The sequence below is a fragment of the Pelophylax lessonae genome (assembly GCF_965119305.1).
Source record: "Pelophylax lessonae genome assembly, chromosome: 5".
NCBI lineage: Eukaryota > Metazoa > Chordata > Amphibia > Anura > Ranidae > Pelophylax > Pelophylax lessonae.
This window is the reverse complement of record NC_138772.1, coordinates 235947730-235967850: the sequence shown is the minus strand read 5'-3', so window position 1 is coordinate 235967850 and position 20121 is coordinate 235947730. Positions and strand designations below refer to the sequence as shown.

General features: G+C 44.3%; 1 protein-coding gene across 1 annotated transcript in view; it reads right to left on the bottom strand.

The window, feature by feature from the left end:
* The window catches only part of EXOC3 (exocyst complex component 3), a 230627-nt gene extending 211318 nt beyond the window's left edge, over nt 1-19309 (bottom strand). Inside the window, exon 1 of the mRNA XM_082257483.1 lies at nt 19202-19309. The gene's annotated coding sequence lies outside the window, so the exon portion shown is untranslated. The remainder of the gene's footprint in view (nt 1-19201) is intronic.
* Nucleotides 19310-20121: the final 812 nt, after the last annotated feature.

Genomic DNA, 20121 nt, shown 5'->3' with positions numbered 1-20121 from the left:
GGGATTTGCATGTGCCAAAGTACACCTGCGTCCCTGATGCTGTAGAATCATTAACCGTTTTTAGAGTTTCCCGCACTGAAACTATAGGTGACTCCACCAGCGCGTTTTCCCGCACGGCTGCAGGTGAGGATATTTCATCCTCCCCATCAAAGTCAACCTTAGAATCTGAGGATACAGATGAGGCAGATGAGGGCAATGGGCGCTTTTTACTGGTACTCATTTTTAGGACCAAATTCACTTCTGACACCAGGGTTTCAAAAAAACGCTGTTAAGGCAGACAAGGGTTGCGATCCGGAGGTCCCCGCAACACCAAGGAGGGGATCAATAGGTGATACTTGCTCCTGGGACTCCATGATAGCCCGGGGACAGAGCAGTGTCACTTTAAGAATACTGCAAAAAACGTCCCAGCACCGCTGCACAAGTGGTAATATAAGTCCCAGCACAATAAACTGGAATATAGCAGAGTGAGAGAGGGACCTACAGGGACCCCAATAAACTCATCACCGCCCGATATTAAGGAGAGCAGAGCCGACCTGATGTGTGCAGAGAACAATCCTCACAGGAAGCAGAAGTACCTGGGTCAGCACCAGAGCTAAACCTTTGCCACTCGCTGCTGTACAGCATTATCGGGGCTCCTAGAAAATGGCTGCCCAATGCATTTCAATGGGAAACTACTAAAAAATGGCTGCTGAGCCTTGTAAGCTGATCTACAAGAAAATGGCAGCTTTCCCAGCACGCCATGCGGTCTACAGGATCCCCTGAGGGGTCCAGCCATCATCAGGCATGGGGGGCCCTGGCAGGGACCCCCACAAGGATCTACACGCCCCAGCGGATCGCCCAATCAGTGGCATCGGCAGGCCCCCTCACCCGAGGGCCCCCATCGCCTGCTACAGCTCCTGCACCCTACCAGACTGAGGTAGGGACCGCCTATGGAATAGTGGGGAGGATAGCCTGCAGGGGGAGCCTTGGATGGTCGATGGGGGATGGTCCCTATGGACCCCACATAAAAGGGGGGGACATGGGGATGGGAGTAACCCAAGGGTCTGACCGTCCCAGGGAGGGGCCCACGTCCCCCCTGAGACTGCAATAGATATGGGGGGACACTACTCCCCATACCAACGATATTCAGGTGGGTGCCACTCCAGGCAGACCACCTCTTCTTCCAGAGTGGGGGTGGTGACGGCCAAGGGATACCCTGCGACTTAAGCCAAACCAGGTCGTGTGCGTCTCGGTGAGGTGTTTCACTCGCAGTCCAGCCTGGGACCTGTAAACGCTCGCTGGCAAGACAGGGAGACCATAAGGATGTAGAATATCCAGTCCGACGCCCAGGCCAGCTGTTGATTGTAGTTCTCTCAGGAACATAACTAACTAAAAAAAATGAATTTAGACAAAAGGTTCCCTTTTTACATAAAAACATGCTAGGACTGAAATCCCAGCAGGGAACTAGGCAGATAAAAAACTGAATGCCTATAGCAGAGTGAGTAGGTGTATACCCTCAGGGACTGCCTCATAGGTGTGGTAAAGATTTTTCCTGCCTAGTATCCTACTCCTGTAGAGGGCAGCATAACCCAATGCTTAGGAAGAATATGGAGCTACGTCTGTGAATGAACGATAAAGTGTTTTTTTTTTTTTTTTCCCAAAATGTTCACTTATATTGCAAAAAATTAAAAATGCAGTGGTGATTAAATGCCACCAAAAGAAAGTTATTTGTGTGGGGAAAAAAGTAATACAAATTTTGTTTGGGTACAGTGTTTCATGACTGAGTGATTGTCATTCAAAATGTGAGCACTAAAAGATAAAATTGGTCTAGGCAGGAAGGGGGTGAAAGTGCCCTGTACATCTATGCAGAGCTGAACCAGGTTTTGCACTCTCCAATTTAAGTAAAACAAGCCCAAAGGTCTGCTTTAGTTAAATGTTTTTTTTTTTTTACATTTGCAAGACTTTTTGAAACTAATCTGACCAGATCACATATGCACCAATTATTGAGTTAAGGCTGCCATCCTGCAGCCTTACTCGTTTGGGAGCTGCTGTTATACCTCCCAAAAGACAGAGAAAGCCAAACAGCGCAACCCCAGTTTGCACTGGAAGAGTGGATATTAAAGTATTTTCTTGTGTAATCTGTGCACAGCCAGGTCCTTAGTGTGCAAAGCAGGAAAAGCTCTCACTAGAGCTATGGCCCCTTACCACAGCACCAGAAATGGAAGCTTTCCCTGTCTCTGAATTCACCTGGCCCTTGTTTTAATGCTCTCAAAAAGCTCTACAAAAAATGCAAAGGGTTCACCAAAAAAGGCAGGAAGAAAATTCACCTGGGAAGAATACTGCATATAATCTAATGTACAACTGTATCTTTTTCCCTAAAAAATGTCCCCCACCCCACTGAATGCTGCCCACTAAGTCTTATTTTACCTCTGCTCCAATCCAGCTATCTTTGTAGTGCAGCTGGCTCAGATCTGCAGATGTTTCTCTGAAAATGGCTGCTTTCTACTACTCACTCCCACCAGAAATAAAAGAGATTTGATTTGCATGTGCAGCATGAAATGCCAATTTTTAAAGGAAAGGCTGTTTGGGTCATGAGCAGGGCAACACAATGAAGTTAACTGGATTGGAGCTGAAGGTAAGTAAAATACCTAGTGGGCAACACAGATTGCTGGATCAGGCCTTAAAGGAGAAGGTCACCTTTTGGAACATGTTACGTTCCACCCGTGAAATAGGTTACGTTCCACCCGTGGAACATGTAACATGTTCTTGCAGCTGCAGCCTCTCCCCCTCTCTCCAGTGACAGCGGGCAAGCATCTTCTCTAGTCGCCGCTGTCACTGTTTGAAAAATAACGTGGCAGTGAGGGGCTCCGCCTGCCTGGCCAGGTCATTCATTCACAGACCTCTGTGAATGGGAAACTACAAGTCCCGACAACCTTTGTGGAGAGGGTGGATACCATAGGGTGGATACATTTTGCATTCTCTGTTAGCTCATGAGCCATTTAGAGAGCCCTTAAGCCTCGTACACACTATAAGAAAATCGGTCAATAGTGAGGATGCTACATGTGTACAAAAAATCTGGTACGGCAAAGGCTAGATGTCGTAGGAACGTCAGAGTAGCTGAGGAAGTGATGTACTGTATGTGTGACCTTTTAACCACACCTTTGCATCAGTGCCATTGTCATAAGTAGCAAATTCTATGTTGTCTCCTCACCAACAGATCTTTTGTTCCTTATAGTGATGGATTCTAAGAATGGAGCAATTGCTATTATTGGTGTTGGAGTTTTGGCCATACGGAGTCAACTGAAGAAACAGAAAAAAGGTGGCTGTAGTGCAAGAGATGGCTACAGAGGTGCGACCAGTACACCCACGTGTCTGGGGAGGGAATTGCAGGAGAACAATCCTAACCATTTACGCAATTATTTGCAATTGAATGACAAATTGCTTCAATCAAATCCTGACTGCAGTAAAGCCACACACTACAAAGAGGAATACCTTTCTCCGGTAGGCAATTAGTGTGGAGCAACGGTTGATTGCCACACTCTGATATCTTGCCACGGTGCGAAGCCTGCAGGATCTGAAATTCACAACTGGCATTTCACCACAAGCACTTGGCATAAGAATATCAGAGATCTGCAGTGCCATCATCAAAGTCATGCAGAATGAATACATTAACGAAATTGTAGTCTCCTTTTTTTTTTAAATAACAAACATGTTATACTTACCTGCTCTGTGCAGTGGTTTTGCACAGAGCAGCCCCTATCCTGTTTTTGGGTTCCTCTTCGGCACTCCTGCCCCCCCCCTCCTGCTGCGTGTCCCCACAGCAAGCAGCTTGCTATGGGAGCACCAGAGCCGAGCTGCAGCTCCCTGTGTCCATTCAGGCATGGATCCGCAGCCCGGACCGCGTCCCTCTCTCTCCTCATTTGCTCACTGAATTTGATTGCCAGCAGTAGGAGCCAATGGCGCCACGCTGCCCACTCAGCCAATGAGGAGGGAGAGTCCCGGAAAGCCGAGACACCCCTGTAACATCGCTGGAGCGAGATGGGCTCAGGTAAGTATTAGGGGGGCTGAGGAGGGCTGCTGCACACAGAAGGTTCTTTATCTTAAGGCATAGAATGCATCAAGATAAAAAAACCTTCTGACCTCACAATCACTTTAAAAAAAGGTACAATTCATTTTTTCATAATCTTGTTTTGAAAAAATGTTTTTTGGATTCTTGTAAATATTGTCTTTCTAAAGTAACAGAAATACCCCCAAAATGTTTTTCTTTTGTGTAAAATATATTCTCGTAACACTACTTTTTTTTTTTTTTTTTTTACAGTTCCCAAGAAATCCTGACCAATGAAAGGCAGTTGCTAGGCAATTCCATGAACAATGGCACTTATGAACTATGGCGGAGATATAGACGGAAAGCATGCTAGAATTAATCCTTCAGCAAACTCAGGCTTCTACTTCTGGAACTATAAGGGCATTTTTAGCATAGCATTTACCACTGCCAGCATGACGAACTACAAATTTATTTATCTGGACGTTGGCAAGAATGGCGCAATTCTGATGGTGTTATTGCCCAGACAAAATTTCACAAACCCAAATGTGAGGAAAACATAGACGAGATGAACTTTATATTTGTTGCTGATGAAGCTTTTGTATTTAATGAAAATTTACTGAAGCCATTCCCCATGCGGAGCCCTTCTAGAGAGCAAAGATCTACAATTATAGACTAAATCATGCAAGGAGGGTTGTGAAGAATGCCTTTGGCGTTCTTGCTAATTGTTTGCAGATTTTCCTCACCTCCATCAATCTTGCACTGCACTGTACAAACTGAGCAACCTAGTCCTCTGCTGCTGTATACTCCACAATTTTCTTTCGGCGGAATTAGGGATGCACCGATCCGATATTAGGATCGGATATCGGCGCCAATACTGCCAAAATAGCTGGATCGGGGGATCGGTAAAATTAACCGATCCGCAGGCCGATCCAGTTTTGCTCCGCAGTCCCTTACTTGCACGGAGCGGCTACTTCCTGTATAGGTCCGGCTCATAGGCGGAGTGATATCAGGTGCACTCCGCCTGTGAATGGGGGAGCCATACACATGAAGCACTGGCTTTGCTCTGTACTGCAGCCGAATGCATATTGTGTATGTGTGTAGTTCCGGATCGGTTTTGGTATCGGCAGATACACAATGCAAGGTATCGGGACTGGAAAAGTCGGATCGGTGCACCCCTAGGCAGAATACAGACAGGTACATAACTCCCCTATCCTGTGAAAATGAACCAGAAATGGCTGCAAACAGCACGGTGACGAACTTGAAACCTTTGGGGTTTGACACCCATTGCCATTGCCCATTCTTGATTGCCCACACAAAGTGCTCAGCAAAATTGAATTATATGAACTACTTCAGTGGAGTTGGTTCAATGGAGTGGCAGAACAATGTTTGAAACAAGAAAAAACAAGAAAAAATGTACCATGAGAAATGCAGATATTATACTTCATCTAAACTGTTCTGTGTAATCTTCCTTAAATTTATTCAAACTGTAGATAGTTATTTATTATTTCAAAAAAGTTCCACATAAAAAGTTAAAAGTGAAATTAAAGTAACAATTTTTGAGAACTGAAATAAAACCTATACTATAATCTTTCAGTGTATCCTCTGAAATAAAAGGATTTTTAATACAGAAACGTTGGCTTACTGAAAAATATGTCTATGTACAGTACATTATGCACTCACTACTTGGATCTGCCTGTGGCACTGCTTAGGTGTTATGGAAGCCCAGGTTGCTTTGATAGTGGCCTTCAGCTTGTCTGCATTGTTGGGTCTGGTGTCTTTCTTGAATTTCCTGGTAGAGGGCTGCGTGGACATTGGACTTGATTAAACACAGTGGATTAACACCAGCAATAGACATGGCTCCCCAAATCACCTCTGACTGTGGAAACTTCACACTGTACCTCATGCAACTTGGATTCTGTGCCTCTCTATTCTTTCTCCAAACTCTGGGACTTTGATTTCCAAATGAAATGCATAATTGATTTGGGGAGCCATGTCATCTGATGTTGATCCACTGTTTTAGCAAGTCCAAAGTCAGCGCAGCCCTCTAACAGGAAATTGTAGAGCACTTCATGCTGACTAGCTTTATGGAGATGCTAATTAAATTTTCCACTTAAACACAAAATAGGGGGATGTAATTCTAACAATTCACAATAGCAATGTCTAAGTCCCCGTTCACACTAAGGCGACCTGTGAGGCGACCTGGTCGCCTCACAGGTCGCCGTAGGTCGCCTTCCATAGGGAAGCTGCGGACCCGTTCTAATAGGAGCGACACAAGTCGCTCTGACTTAGAAAAAGGGTCCGGAGCATCTTTGGGGCGACCCGGAGGCGACCGCCATAGACTTCAATGTTATGAAGTCCGTGGCGGCCGCTCCGAGGTCGCCCCCCCAAGTCGGATCGCCCCTATGTGAACGGGGCCTAAGACACCAAATTGTTGTTCTGCCCTCTAACACAAATGCATAAACAAAAAAGGGGAAACGGTTAAATCCAAGTGGGAGTATAGCTCCCTCAATAGATAACTAAGCGGTTAATTAGGCAAGAACTAGACCTAATGGTTTGGATATAAAACATGTATTTTACTGTATCAAGTTACACTTATTAAAGAGTTAATCACTCATACGGTAGTTGCCACACAGTGCCAAAAACATCCCTTAATTGCACCTCTAAAAACAGTGTCACTCAATATGTACGTCCGGACTAAATAAACTATGTGTGCTACATACTACTGTGCGGACCTCCACTTGTGTATAAAGGGGGAAGAAAAGGATTCCCTTTCAAAAAAGGACACCAGAGTTGCAGCCCACATAGGCTCCATGGCTCCCCTTAAGTTAAACAAAAGCAGCAAACACAGTATATACTCAGTATAGGTGACATTGAATAGGGATGGCTAACATAGCCTAACTGGGCTAGCCCTAAAGGGGTGTACAAAACTTTGGCAGTGGGGATCAGTTGGACAAACTGACCATCTAAATATGGTATAAAAAGGTATATATGGTATACCACATGGTATGATATTTCATTTTCCAGCAGGACTTGGCACCTGCCCACACTGTCAGAAAGTACCAATACCTGGTTTAATGATCATGGTATCACTGTGCTTAATTGGCCAGCAAACTCACCCAACCTAAATCCCATAGAGAATCTGTGGGGTATTGTCAAGAGGAAAATGAGACATACCAGACCCAACAATGCAGATGAGCTGAAGGCAGCTATCAAAGCCTGGGCTTCCATAACACCTCAGCAGTGCCACATGCTGTCTTCATGCCGCGCCACATTGATGCAGTCATTTTATGTTAACCACTTCCATACCGAGTCATGTAAAATGACGTCGGCAAAGTGGTTGTCTAGATCCGGGCCGCCGTCATATGACGTCGGCCCGTTCTAGCTGCTACTGCGCGCCCCCGGCGGCGCGCAGCGGCGCGATCAGGGATGAGGCTCGTCCCTCGGACATAGCCCATCCCTGATCAAGGTAAACAGCCAATATAAATTGGCTGTTTACCACGTGATCGGCTGTGTCAATCACAGCCGATCACATGAGCGGCTCCAGCACGAGCCGCTCGTTCTCTCTGCAATGCGCGTCCCCGGGGGCGCGCAGAGCAGCGATCGGGGACGAGGCTCGTCCCTCGGACAGAGTCGATCCCCGATCTAGGTAAAGAGCCAATGAAATTGGCTCTTTACCACGTGACCGGCTGTGTCCAATCACAGCCAGTCACAAATGTCAACAGAGAACACGGTAACTAGCTGTCACCGTGTTCTCCTCCTCACACACTGATCCTGTGTGAGGAAGAGAGTGTGGTAACAGCTAGTTACCAAGTACAGTGCACCCCAAACACACTGATTGCCCCACCCCCCCAATAAAGAGCACCTGTCACTAGCCCATCAAAGTACCCGAGTACCTGTCACCAGCCCATCAGGTACTCAGATGACAGGTACTTGGGTACTCTGATGGGCTGGTGACAGGTACTCGGGTACTTTGATGACAGGTACTCAGGTACTCTGATGACGGATACTCTGATGACAGGTACTCGGGTACTCTGATGACAGGTACTCGGGTACTCTGATGACGGGTACTCGGGTACTCTGATGACGGGTACTCTGATGACGGGTACTCAGGTACTCTGATGACGGGTACTCGGGTACTCTGATGACAGGTACTCGGGTACTCTGATGACAGGTACTCGGGTACTCTGATGACAGGTACTCGGGTACTCTGATGACAGGTACTCGGGTACTCTGATGACAGGTACTCTGATGACAGGTACTCGGGTACTTTGAGTACCTGTCAACGGAGTACCCGTCATCAGAGTACCTGAGTACCTGTCACCTACACATCAGAGTACCTGACGCCTGAAGTACCCGAGTACTTGCCGCCTGCTCATCAGTACCCATCACTACTCATCAGTACTCATCAGTACCTATCACGTATCAGTACTGATCATCAGTACCCATCAGTACAGTATCACCTATCAGTCAGTGAGTACTACTCATCAGTACCTATCACCTGCCTGTCACCTGCCCATCAGAGTACCCGAGTACCTGTCACCTGCCTATCGGAGTACCCGAGTACCTGCCACCTGCTCATCAGTACCAGAGTACCTGTCACCTGCCCAACAAAGTACCCGAGTACCTGTCACCCTTCATACAGCCACCATGTCCAAGTCCAAGTCCAAAAAGGTTTATATACGTCCTCCGTTTAAACCTAAATACCGGTGTTATGGCAGCAGATAGCTGCCATAACCCTGGTATTTTTTTAAACGGTGGACGGTTGGCTTTCCGATAAGGGTGGTCCCAGCGGCGGATTCGCCGTGGGATCACCCTTCCGGGATGGCGGAAGAGGCGCCCCCCCCTCCCGACGCGTTCCGGTCCTTTTCCTCGCTTACCGGACCCGCCGGCAGCAGGGAAAACGATCCGGTCCCGAATCCTCACAGACAGGATGTCGAGTGAGGGCAAGCTTGCCCTCACTTGACTCTATGGTCTTGGAGGACCGGAGCTACGGAAAATGTTGTTGCCTAGCAACCGGTTTAAAGGTCCTTTTTTTTTTTTTTTTCATTTTATATAATAATTTTTTTTTTTTTTTTCTATCTTTTAGTGTACTTGTGAGATCTGAGGACTTTTTGACCCCAGATCTCACAAAAAAGAGGTCCTGTCGTGCCTATTTCTATTACGAGGAATATTTACATTTCTTTTAATAGAAATAAAAATGATCAATTTTTTTTTTTTTTTTTTTAAACGGTGTAAAAATAAAAGATAATAAATAAAATAAATAGTAAAAAAAAAAAATAAAAAAAATTAAAGCGTCCCCGTTAGCTCGCGCGCAGAAGCGAACGCATACAGAAACCCCGCCCACATATGTAAACGGTGTTCAAACCACACATGTGAGGTATCGCCGCGATCGTTAGAGCAAGGGGAATAATTTGAGCCCTAGAACTCCTCTGTAACTCAAAGATGGCAACCTGTAGAAATTTTTAAATTATCGCCTATGGGGATTTTTAAGTACCAAAGTTTGTCGCCATTCCGTGAGCGTGCGCAATTTTGAAACATGACATGTTGGGTATCTATTTACTCGGCGTAACATTATCTTTCACATTATGGAAAAAAATTGGACTAACTTTACTGGTTTCTTATTTTTTAATTAAAAAAAGTGAATTTTTTCCCAAAAAATTGCGTTTGGAAGACCGCTGCGCAAATACGGTGTGATAAAAAATATTGCAATAATCTCCATTTTATTCTCTAGGGTCTCTGCTAAAAAAAATATATAATGTTTGGGGGTTCTAAGCAGTTTTCTAGCAAAACAACTGATTTTAGCTTGTAAACACCAAATGTCAAAAATAGGCCTAGGCAAGTGGCTAGGATGCATGATGATGCTCCTTGGATGTTAGGCCCCTCTATATGGCTAGGCTGTGAAAAAGTCTCACACATGTGGTATTGCCATACTCAGGAGGAGTGGCAGAATGTATTTTGGGGTGTCATTTTTGCTGTGTACATGCTATGTGTTAGGAATATCCTATAAATTGACAACTTTGTGTAAAAAAAAAAAGTTTTCATTTTTTTCCCACATTTTCCAAAAACCTGTGGAAAAAAATCATATGTTCAAACGACCCATAATGCCTCATAGAATATACGTTGGAGTGTTTGCTTTCCAAAATGGGGTCATTTTGTGGACTTTTCCATTGTATTGGTGCTCTAGGGCCTTGAAAAGTGTGATAGGTAGTAAGAAAGTTTTATGTGTATTTATGCTCCTAGAACGCCTGAATGTGCTTCTTGGACGTGGAGTCTCTTTTTGTGGCCAGGCTGTGTAAAAGTCTCACACATGTGGTATCGCCATACTCGGAAGGAGTAGCAGAATGTATTTTTGGGTGTAATTTTTGCTGTGTACATGCTATGTGTTAGAAATAGCTTATAAATTGACAACTTTGTGGGAAAAAAAAGAAAAAAAAATGTTTTTCTTCATTTTCCCAAGAATTGTGGGAAAAAATTACAACTTCAAAAAACTCACCATGCCTCTTACTAAATACCTTGGACTGTCTACTTTACAAAAAGGGGTCATTTGGTCAGTATTTGTACTGTCCTGACATTTCAGGGCCTCAAGAAAGGAGATAGGCAGTCAGTACATCTGGTGTGATCAATTTTCAGTAATTGGTACCATAGCTTCTAGACTCAATAACTTTCACACAGACTAAATAATATACACTAATTTGGGTTAATTTTACAAGAGACATGTAGCAGTATACATTTTGGCCCAAATGTATGAAGAAAAATTAATTTTTTGCAAAATTTTATAATTGAAACTAAAAAAAAGTGTTTTTTTTTCAAAATTTTTGCTCTTTTTTTGCATATATCACGAAAAAAAAAAACCCCAGTTGTGTTCAAATACCACCAAAAGAAAGCTCTATTTGTGTGAAAAAAATTATAAAAATTTTGTTTGGTTACAGTGTAGCATGACTGAGCAATTGTCATTCAAAGTGTGAGAGTGCTGAAAGCTGAAAATTGGTCTGGGCAGGAAGGGTGTCTAACTGCTCTGTATGGAAGCGGTTAAAGGAGCCCCGACCAAGTATTGAGTGCATACTATAAATGTACATGAACATACTTTTCAGTAAGCCAACATTTCTGTATTAAAAATCCTTTTTTGTATTGGTCTTGGTCTATCATGTAATATTCTAATTCTCTGAGATCCTGAATTTTGGGTTTTCACTTGCTGTTAGCCATAATCATAAAAATTATACAAAATAAATGCTTGAAATGTATCACTCTGTGTGTAATGAATCTATATAGTATAGGAGTTTCACTTTTTGAATCAAATTACTGAAATAAAGGTGTTTTTAATACAAAAAAAAGTCAACCTTCAAATAATTATGTTCAGTTATGCACTCAATACTTGGTCGGGAATCCTTTTGCAGAAATGACTGCTTCAATGCGGCGTGGCATGGAGGCAATCAGCCTGTGGCACTGCTGAGGTGTTATGGAGGCCCAGGATGCTTCGATAGCAGCCTTGAGCTCATACAGAGAGTTGGGTCTTGCGTCTCTCAACTTTCTCTTCACAACATCCCACAGATTCTCTATGGGGTTCAGGTCAGGAGAGTTGGCAGGCCAATTGAGCACAGTAATACCATGGTCAGTAAACCATTTGCCAGTGGTTTTGGCACTGTGAGCAGGTGCCAGGTCGTGCTGAAAAATGAAATCTTCATCTCAATAAAGCTTTTCAGCAGATGGAAGCATGAAGTGCTCCAAAATCTCCTGATAGCTAGCTGCATTGACCCTGCCCTTGATAAAACACAGTGGACCAACACCAGCAGCGGACATGGCACCCCAGACCATCACTGACTGTGGGTACTTGACACTGGACTTCAGGCATTTTGGCATTTCCCTCTCCCCAGTCTTCCTCCAGACTCTGGCACCTTGATTTCCAAATGACATGCAAAATTTGCTTTCATCCGAAAAAAGTACTTTGGACCACTGAGCAACAGTCCAGTGCTGCTTCTCTGTAGCCCAGGTCAGGCGCTTCTGCTGCTGTTTCTGGTTCAAAAGTGGCTTGACCTGGGGAATGCGGGACCCGTAGCCCATTTCCTGCACACGCCTGTACACGGTGGCTCTAGATGTTTCTACTCCAGACTCAGTCCACTGCTTCCGCAGGTCCCCCAAGGTCTGGAATCAGTCCTTCTCCACAATCTTCCTCAGGGTCCGGTCACCTCTTCTCGTTGTGCAGCGTTTTCTGCCACACTTTTTCCTTCCCACAGACTTCCCACTGAGGTGCCTTGATACAGCACTCTGGGAACAGCCTATTCGTTCAGAAATTTCTTTCTGTGTCTTACCCTCTTGCTTGAGGGTGTCAATGATGGCCTTCTGGACAGCAGTCAGGTCGGCAGTCTTACCCATGATTGCGGTTTTGAGTAATGAACCAGGCTGGGAGTTTTTAAAAGCCTCAGGAATCTTTTGCAGATGTTTAGAGTTAATTAGTTGATTCAGATGATTAGGTTAATAGCTCGTTTAGAGAACCTTTTAATGATATGCTAATTTTTTGAGATAGGAATTTTGGTTTTTCATGAGCTGTATGCCAAAATCATCAATATTAAAACAAAAAAAAGGCTTGCACTACTTCAGTTGTGTGTAAAGAATCTAAAATATATGAAAGTCTAATGTTTATCAGTACATTACAGAAAATAATGAACTTTATCACAATATGCTAATTTTTTTAGAAGGACCTGTACACACACACCGGCCACTTTATAAGTTACACCTTGTTCAATTGCTTGGCAACACAAATTGCTAATCAGCCAATCAAATGGCAGCAACTCAATGCATTTAGGCATCTAGACGTGGTGAGGACGACTTGCTGAAGTTACAACCGAGCATCAAATTAGGGAAGAAAGAGGTTTTAATTGACTTTGATCTTGGCATGGTTGTTGGAGGTCTGAGTATTTCAAAAACTGCTGATCTACTGGGATGTTTACACACAACCATCTCTAGGATTTACAGAGAATGGTCCGAAAAAGAGAAAATAATCCGGTCAGTGGCAGTTGTGTAGATGAAAATACCTTCTTGATGTCAGAGGAGAATAGGCAGACTGGTTTGAGATGATAGAAAGGCAACAGTAACTCAATCAACCACTTGTTACAACCAAGGTATGCAGAATACATCCCTGAATGCACAACACATCGAACCTTGAAACAGATGGGCTACAGAAGCAGAAGACCACGCCTGGTCTGATGAATCTCGATTTCAGCGGAGACATTCAGATGGTAGGGTCAGAATTTAGCATAAACAACATGAAAGCATGGATCCACCCTGCCTTGTATCAATGGTTCAGGCTGGTGGAGGTGGTGGTGTAATGGTGTAGGGGATTTTTTTTCTTGGCACACTTTGAGCCCCTTAGTACCAATCCAGTCCACCCCTTTATGACTACAGTGTACCCAACCTTTGATGGCTACTTCCAGCAGGATAATGCACCATGTCAAAAAGATCAAATCATTTCAAACTGGTTTCTTGAATTTGATGAGTTCACTGTACTCCAATGGCTTCCACAGTCACCAGATCTCAATCCAATAGAGCACCTTTGGGATGTGGTGGAATGGAAAATTTGCATCTTAGATGTGCAGCCAACAAATCTGCAGCAACTGCATGATGCCATTATGTCAATATGGACCAAAACCTCTGGGGAATATTTCCAAAACCTTGTTGAATATATGCCACGAAGAATTAAGGCAGTTCTGTTTGCAAAAGGGGGTCCAACCAGGTACTAGAAAGGTGTACCCAATAAAGTGGCCGGTTAGTGTATATATATATATATATATATCATCTGAGACCAGACACCTGGACAGCTGCTGCAACAATCAATTAGCATAACCAAAGAATTTCTGCACAAATTGTCAGAAACCGTCTCAGGGAAGCTGGTCTGTATGCTCGTTGTCCTCATCAGTGTTTTGACCTGACTGCAGTTCATCATCGTAACCGACTTAACTAGGTAATGCTCACATTCTATGGCGTTTGGCACCTTGTAAAGGTGTTCTCTTCACAGATGAATCCCAAATTTCACTGTACAGGGCAGATGGCAAATAGTGTGTATGGCATCTTGTGGGTGAGCAGTTTTCTGATGTCAACGTTGTGGATCGAGTGGCCCATGGTGCAGTGGGGTTATGGTATGGGCCGACATATGTTATGGACAATGAACACAGGTACATTTTATTGATGGCATTTTGAATGCACAGAGACACCGTGAAGAGATCCTGAGGCCCATTGTTGTGCCATTCATCCACGACCATCACCTCAAGTTGCAGCATGATAATGCATGGCCCCATGTCGCAAGGATCTGTACACAATTCCTGGAAGCTGAAAACATCCCAGTTCTTGCATGGCCAGCATACTCACCAGACATGTCACCTATTGAGCATGTTTGGGATGATCTGGATTGGTGTATAGGACAGCTTGCTCCAGGTTCTGCCAATATCCAGCAACTTCGCACAGCCATTGAAAATGAGTGGACCGACATTCCACAGGCCACAATTAACCTGATCAACCAACTCTATGTGAAGGAGATGTGTTGCACTATGTGGGGCAAATGGTGGTCACACCAGATACTGACTGGTTTTCGGACCCCCCCCCAATACAGTTAGGGCTCTTTCACACAGTGGAGTCCTTCGGACGGACTCTGTTTTTCTCAGCAGGGGATCGATCCGCCGATCCCCCCCTGAGCAGGAGGATGACAGCTGTTCTCCGTGCTGTGTGCGGAGACACAGCTGTCAGGTCCCCATGCATCTCTATTGGGGAATCGGATGGGAACGGACCGTTTGTCTGTTCTCATCCGATCGACAGATGGAAAATAGGGTTTCCATCCGTCCAGATTTGACGGATCGGATGTCAGCGGACATGTCTCCGCTGACATCCGGTGCCCCATAGAGATGCATGGGGTGACCGTTCAGATCCGCCAAAAATACTGACAGGCGGATCTGATCGGTCCACCTGTGTGAAAGGGTCCTAAAACTGCACATTTTAGAGTGGCCTTCCTAAGGCACACCTGTGCAATAATCATGCTGTCTAATCAGCATCTTGATATGCCACACCTGTGAGGTGGATGGATTATCTCGGAAAAGCAGAAGTGCTCACTAACACAGATACACAGATTTAGGCTTCTTTCACACGGGCGTTCCTTTTTTTTTGCCCGATCAGGTCCTTTTTTTTTTTTGTAACGGACACGGATGACACTTGTGTCATCCGGTCCGTATGTCCGTTTTTCATCCCATCCGTTTGCGGATGAAAAACTGACATAATGCATGTCTATGTAAATACGGATGTCTGCGGATGACACCACTGACATCCGTTTTTGCGTCCGTTCCGTTTTTTGAAAGGAAGAAAAAATAGGGTTCTCCTCCGTTCAAAAAAACTGAACTGAACTGAAGAAAAACGGATGTCAGCGGATGATCATCCACTGACATCCATATTTACATAGAGATACATTATGTCAGTTTTTCATCCGCAAACGGATGGGATGAAAAACGGACATACGGAACGCCCGTGTGAAAGAGCCCTTAGACAGATTTGTGAATATTTAGGAGCAATAGGCCTTTTGTGTACATAGAAAAAGTCTTAGATTTTTGAGTTCAGCTCATGAAAAATGGGGGCGAAAACAAAAGTGTTGCATTTATAATTTTGTTCAGTGTATGTGACTGGATTTGAATGATGCATTTTCCATTAGGATAAATGAACATGCATGAAAACTCAGGTCAACCTGATTCAGAAAGCATGGCAAAGCATGTCGATATATGTTCATGGACAATGCAATGTGATTTTCCATGTGCGATGAAATATATTTCAATGGACAATATCAGACAAAAAAAACAAACACAGCCTGCAATGCCCCACTCTAGGTTACCAACGATCTAGGGTTCACCCAACACTACATGCATGTAACCAAAAGGTAATGGAATTAAACACACTTTCGCTATTCTTCCTCTCTGTGCAACCAATCCCCCAAAGCTGCTTCAGGCTGACTATGAGGGCCCACCCACATTCCACAGCATCAAAGAGCAGAATAGAGGGGATTGTACTTTTCTCTCTGCCATATTGTAATGTGAACAGAACACAGAAAACAACTGCATGCCAGGGGTCTCCAAACTATGGCCCTCCAGTTGTTCAGGAACTACAATTCCCATCATGCCTAGTCATGTCAGTGCATGTCAGAGTTTTACAATGCCTCAAGGGATGGGTAGTTCCACAACCGCCAGAGGGCCGCAGTTTGAGGATCCCTGCTGTATACCCTTGCACTTTTCAACTGAAGAAAAACACAAATTTCCGCACATATGTGAACAAGCCCTTATTCCTTTCCCCTTTAGCTAATGCTAGGGGGAAAGGAATACCCATGCACAGCATGGATAAATGTAAAGCATTATTAAACCTAAAAGCAAACACCTATTATATTACAGCTTACAAATTCTTAGATGTGATTGCATTAGCTTCCTTTTTTTAAACTTCCTTCTATTTTTATCTGGTGATCCAGCCGGTAAGTCTGTTATTTTTTAAAAGAACAAGCTCACTTCCAGATGTATCATTTTAAAGGGGTGAGACAAGCAATTTAACACTGGAAGGGGTGCTTTCAATTAACAACTTTTATTTATTCATGTAAAAACCTATATACCAAAAGGAAAAAAAAGCAAAGGAAAAACTGTTTGCTGTAACTGATAAAGTGTGAGCTTGAATTTGGATTCAGTTTGTTAGTGTATCTAAATCTGCTATTACATTTAACATTTCCCTCCCCCCAGACTGACATTGCTGCTATCCAAAAGGTACCCCCAGTTCTTCTTCCAGAGTTGTGTCTCTTTAAAACAGGAAGTGTATTGCTGTCCAGATCATCAGATAAAAACAGAGGGAAAGAAGCTTGAAAAAAGAAAACTATTCAGACACCACATCTAAAAATTGGTAAGCTGCAATATATTACATTTTTGGTTTTGGGTTTAATACTGCTTTAACCGGTTGCCGACCGCCGCAAGTACATATACTGCGGCGGTCAGCCCCGGCCAGGCAAAGTGACGTATAGGTACGTCACTAGCCTGTCACTTGCCTGTGAGCCAAAAGTGAGCCAAAAGTGGGCGCGCACCCCGGCTTGTTCCCTGGGAAGTCCGTGCATGTGACTCGCGATCGCAGGTCACTCGCGATCGTCTGCCGTGAAGGGAGAAAGGCAGGCGGCTAATGTAAACAAGCCGCCTGTCATTCTCCCCCGTGTAAGAATAGTGATCATATGGTTCTACTATGTAGGACTGTGGATCACTGTTCCTACACTAGTAGCCATATCCAATCACAGTTAGAAGAACGCCCCTAGGGACACACTTAACCCCTCCTTCCCCAATAAAGTTAACCCCTTCCCTGCCAGTGTCATTTTGCAGCAACAGTGCATATATATATATATATATATATATATATATATATATATAGCACTGATTACTGTAGTAATGTCACTGGTAACCCCAAAAGTGTCAAAAATTTCAGTCAAGGGTCCCATCTGTCCGCCACAATGTGGCAAAAAAAAAAAAAAAAAAAAAAAAAAATCGCAGATCGCCGCCATTACGCGTTAAAAAAAAAAACACCAAAAATGACAGAAATCTCTCTCTTAGTTAGTAAACACAATAACTTTTGCGCAAACCAATCAAAATACGCTTTTTGCGATTTTTTTTACCAAACACATGTAGCATAAAACAAATTGGCCTAAAATGTTAAAACATTTTGATTTTTACATTTTTTGGGGGGGAATTTCATATAAAAAAAATTTGAAAAATATTGTTATTTTTGCAAAATTGAGGCTCTTTTTTTGTTTATAGCGCAAAAAGTAAAAATCGCACAGGTGATCAAATACCACCAAAAGAAAGCTCTGTTTGTGGGAAAAAAAGGACGTCAAATTCGTTTAGGTACAGCGTCACACGACTGTGCAATTGTCCGTTAAAGTCACGCAGTGCCGAATCGCAAAATAGGCCCTGGTCAGGAAGGGGGTAAAATCTTCCGGGGCTTAAGTGGTTAACATCAAGCATTAACAAGCCTTGAGTTGGGCTTTATAGAGACAGAAACCTAAAGGCCATTAATTTTAGCTGAGGCATTTTCTTTATGCATTTTCCACTGAAAACAATAGAATCAAAACAAATAACCTAATAACTAATATCATCAACAAGCATGCTAGCACCATTGCAATGCATTTTATATTGAACATGAAAGAGCTGATGGTGAATATAGCGATGCATTTTATATTGAATATGAAAAAGCTGATGGTGAATACAGCGATGTGCCTGCACATGTGTTGACACGGGTTTCCATTAGTTTCATGGATTCACACATTGTGAACCAGGCAAAAAGCATGTGAATCTAGTCGAATGGCCAGTGGTGACAGACTTTTGTTCACATCAGAACTGCTTCTCTCCATAAAGTCTTGGCCACATTCACGCATAGTGGAAAGAATCTGTGCCCTTGTGGGTGACGTGTATACCCCACGGCCCGTGGGGTATACACATCTCTTACACGGAGCACAGATTCATACACCCCGTGTGCACAAGGGCTTTGGGAAGGCAGTTTGAAGCAGGTATAATACACTTGTCAATGAGTTCAGCCCCAGCTCAAACTGATGTCTAAAGCTGATCGACAACAATAGGCGTGACACCCATTTGTTAGCATAGTGCACCTCACTGATGTGCTTTATTTTGGGGGGGGGGGGGGGGTTCTAGTCCTGCCCGATCCTGACACCGCACATTGGAAATAACAGGCACTGAGATATTTCCCAGGACCAGGAATTGCCTCACTGCCTGTGATTAGCGGTGTGCAGTGTCGTCTTCCTGGCAGGTGGATTGGGACAAGGATCCCATATACACCGAACACCATCTCTACTTTATATATCCATTCCTAATACGCATACAACAGAACACATAGGTGTAAATGTGGCCTAACTAATTGCATCCACATTAATATGGCACACACACAGTAAACAGGAAGGCATAGGTCACTGCACAACATACACCACTACTCTCTGTATCAGAAGGCAAGTGCAAATCCCAGCTGGGCCCATTCATGTACCACAAGTCCCCGCACACTTTGTGTGCCTTATTATTAAAAAAAAACAGGGTCCGCTACAGCGCAACAGCAAACCTTCCAACACGGACTGACTTCTACCTATCAAGGTAAAACCCAAACACAACATAATAACAACTTGCATACCACTTCGACTGAAACCGGAAGATTATATGGTAACTCAGCAGTACACTTCCTTAATGTCTGCCCCGCCCCAACTCCAGAATGACCAATCACGGCAGACGTTTACATGTCACACAGGCAAGTCCTCTGTGGGTCGCTCTGTGATTTGTGGGAGAGGAAATCCTGACCAATGAGCGATGTAAGAGAGAGCTGTGAGGCGTTTGTAGTGAGGGACGCTGGGAGCTTGTGATGCGATGCTGCACATGATGCGTGCTTCCTTTATTATGTGGGGCGAGCTGATGTAGTCACTGGATAGAGGGGTGGAGGTGAAATGCATTTTTGTGTGCTGGGTATCTTATTTTTATATGTGTGTCTAGTAAAATACTTTTCGTGTCTTACGGTTATATATGGAAAGAATGAGAGTGCTGCAGTATTCCAATCAGAAAGCTACGAAAATTTACTATTTGCAACAGTTGTAAACCTCAGACATGAAATATGAACAAAGCACAGCCCTCTGTGTACTTTTCTCAATTAACCACTTAAAGCGGAGTTCCACCCAAAAGTGGAACTTCCGCATTAGGGAGTCCTGACCCCCCGACATGCCACATTTGGCATGTCATTTTTTGGGGGGGGGAGCGGGTACCTAGTTTTGACAGGTACCCGCTCCCACTTCCGCTCGGAGCGCCGCGGCGCCCTGAGCGGAAGTTCTCCTCTCCCCCTCCCTCCCTGCAATCTTCTGGGACACGTCAGAGGTCCCAGAAGATTGCCGGCCAATCACGGCGCGCAGCGCGACTCGCGCATGCGCAGTGGGTACCCGGCTGTGAAGCCGCAAACTGTAACAGCCGGGTGCCCACAGCAGTGATGCCGGCGCCGAGGGAGAGGATCGAGGCTTCCGGCGGCCGCATCGCTGGACCGTTGGACAGGTGAGTAAATGGCTGGAACTC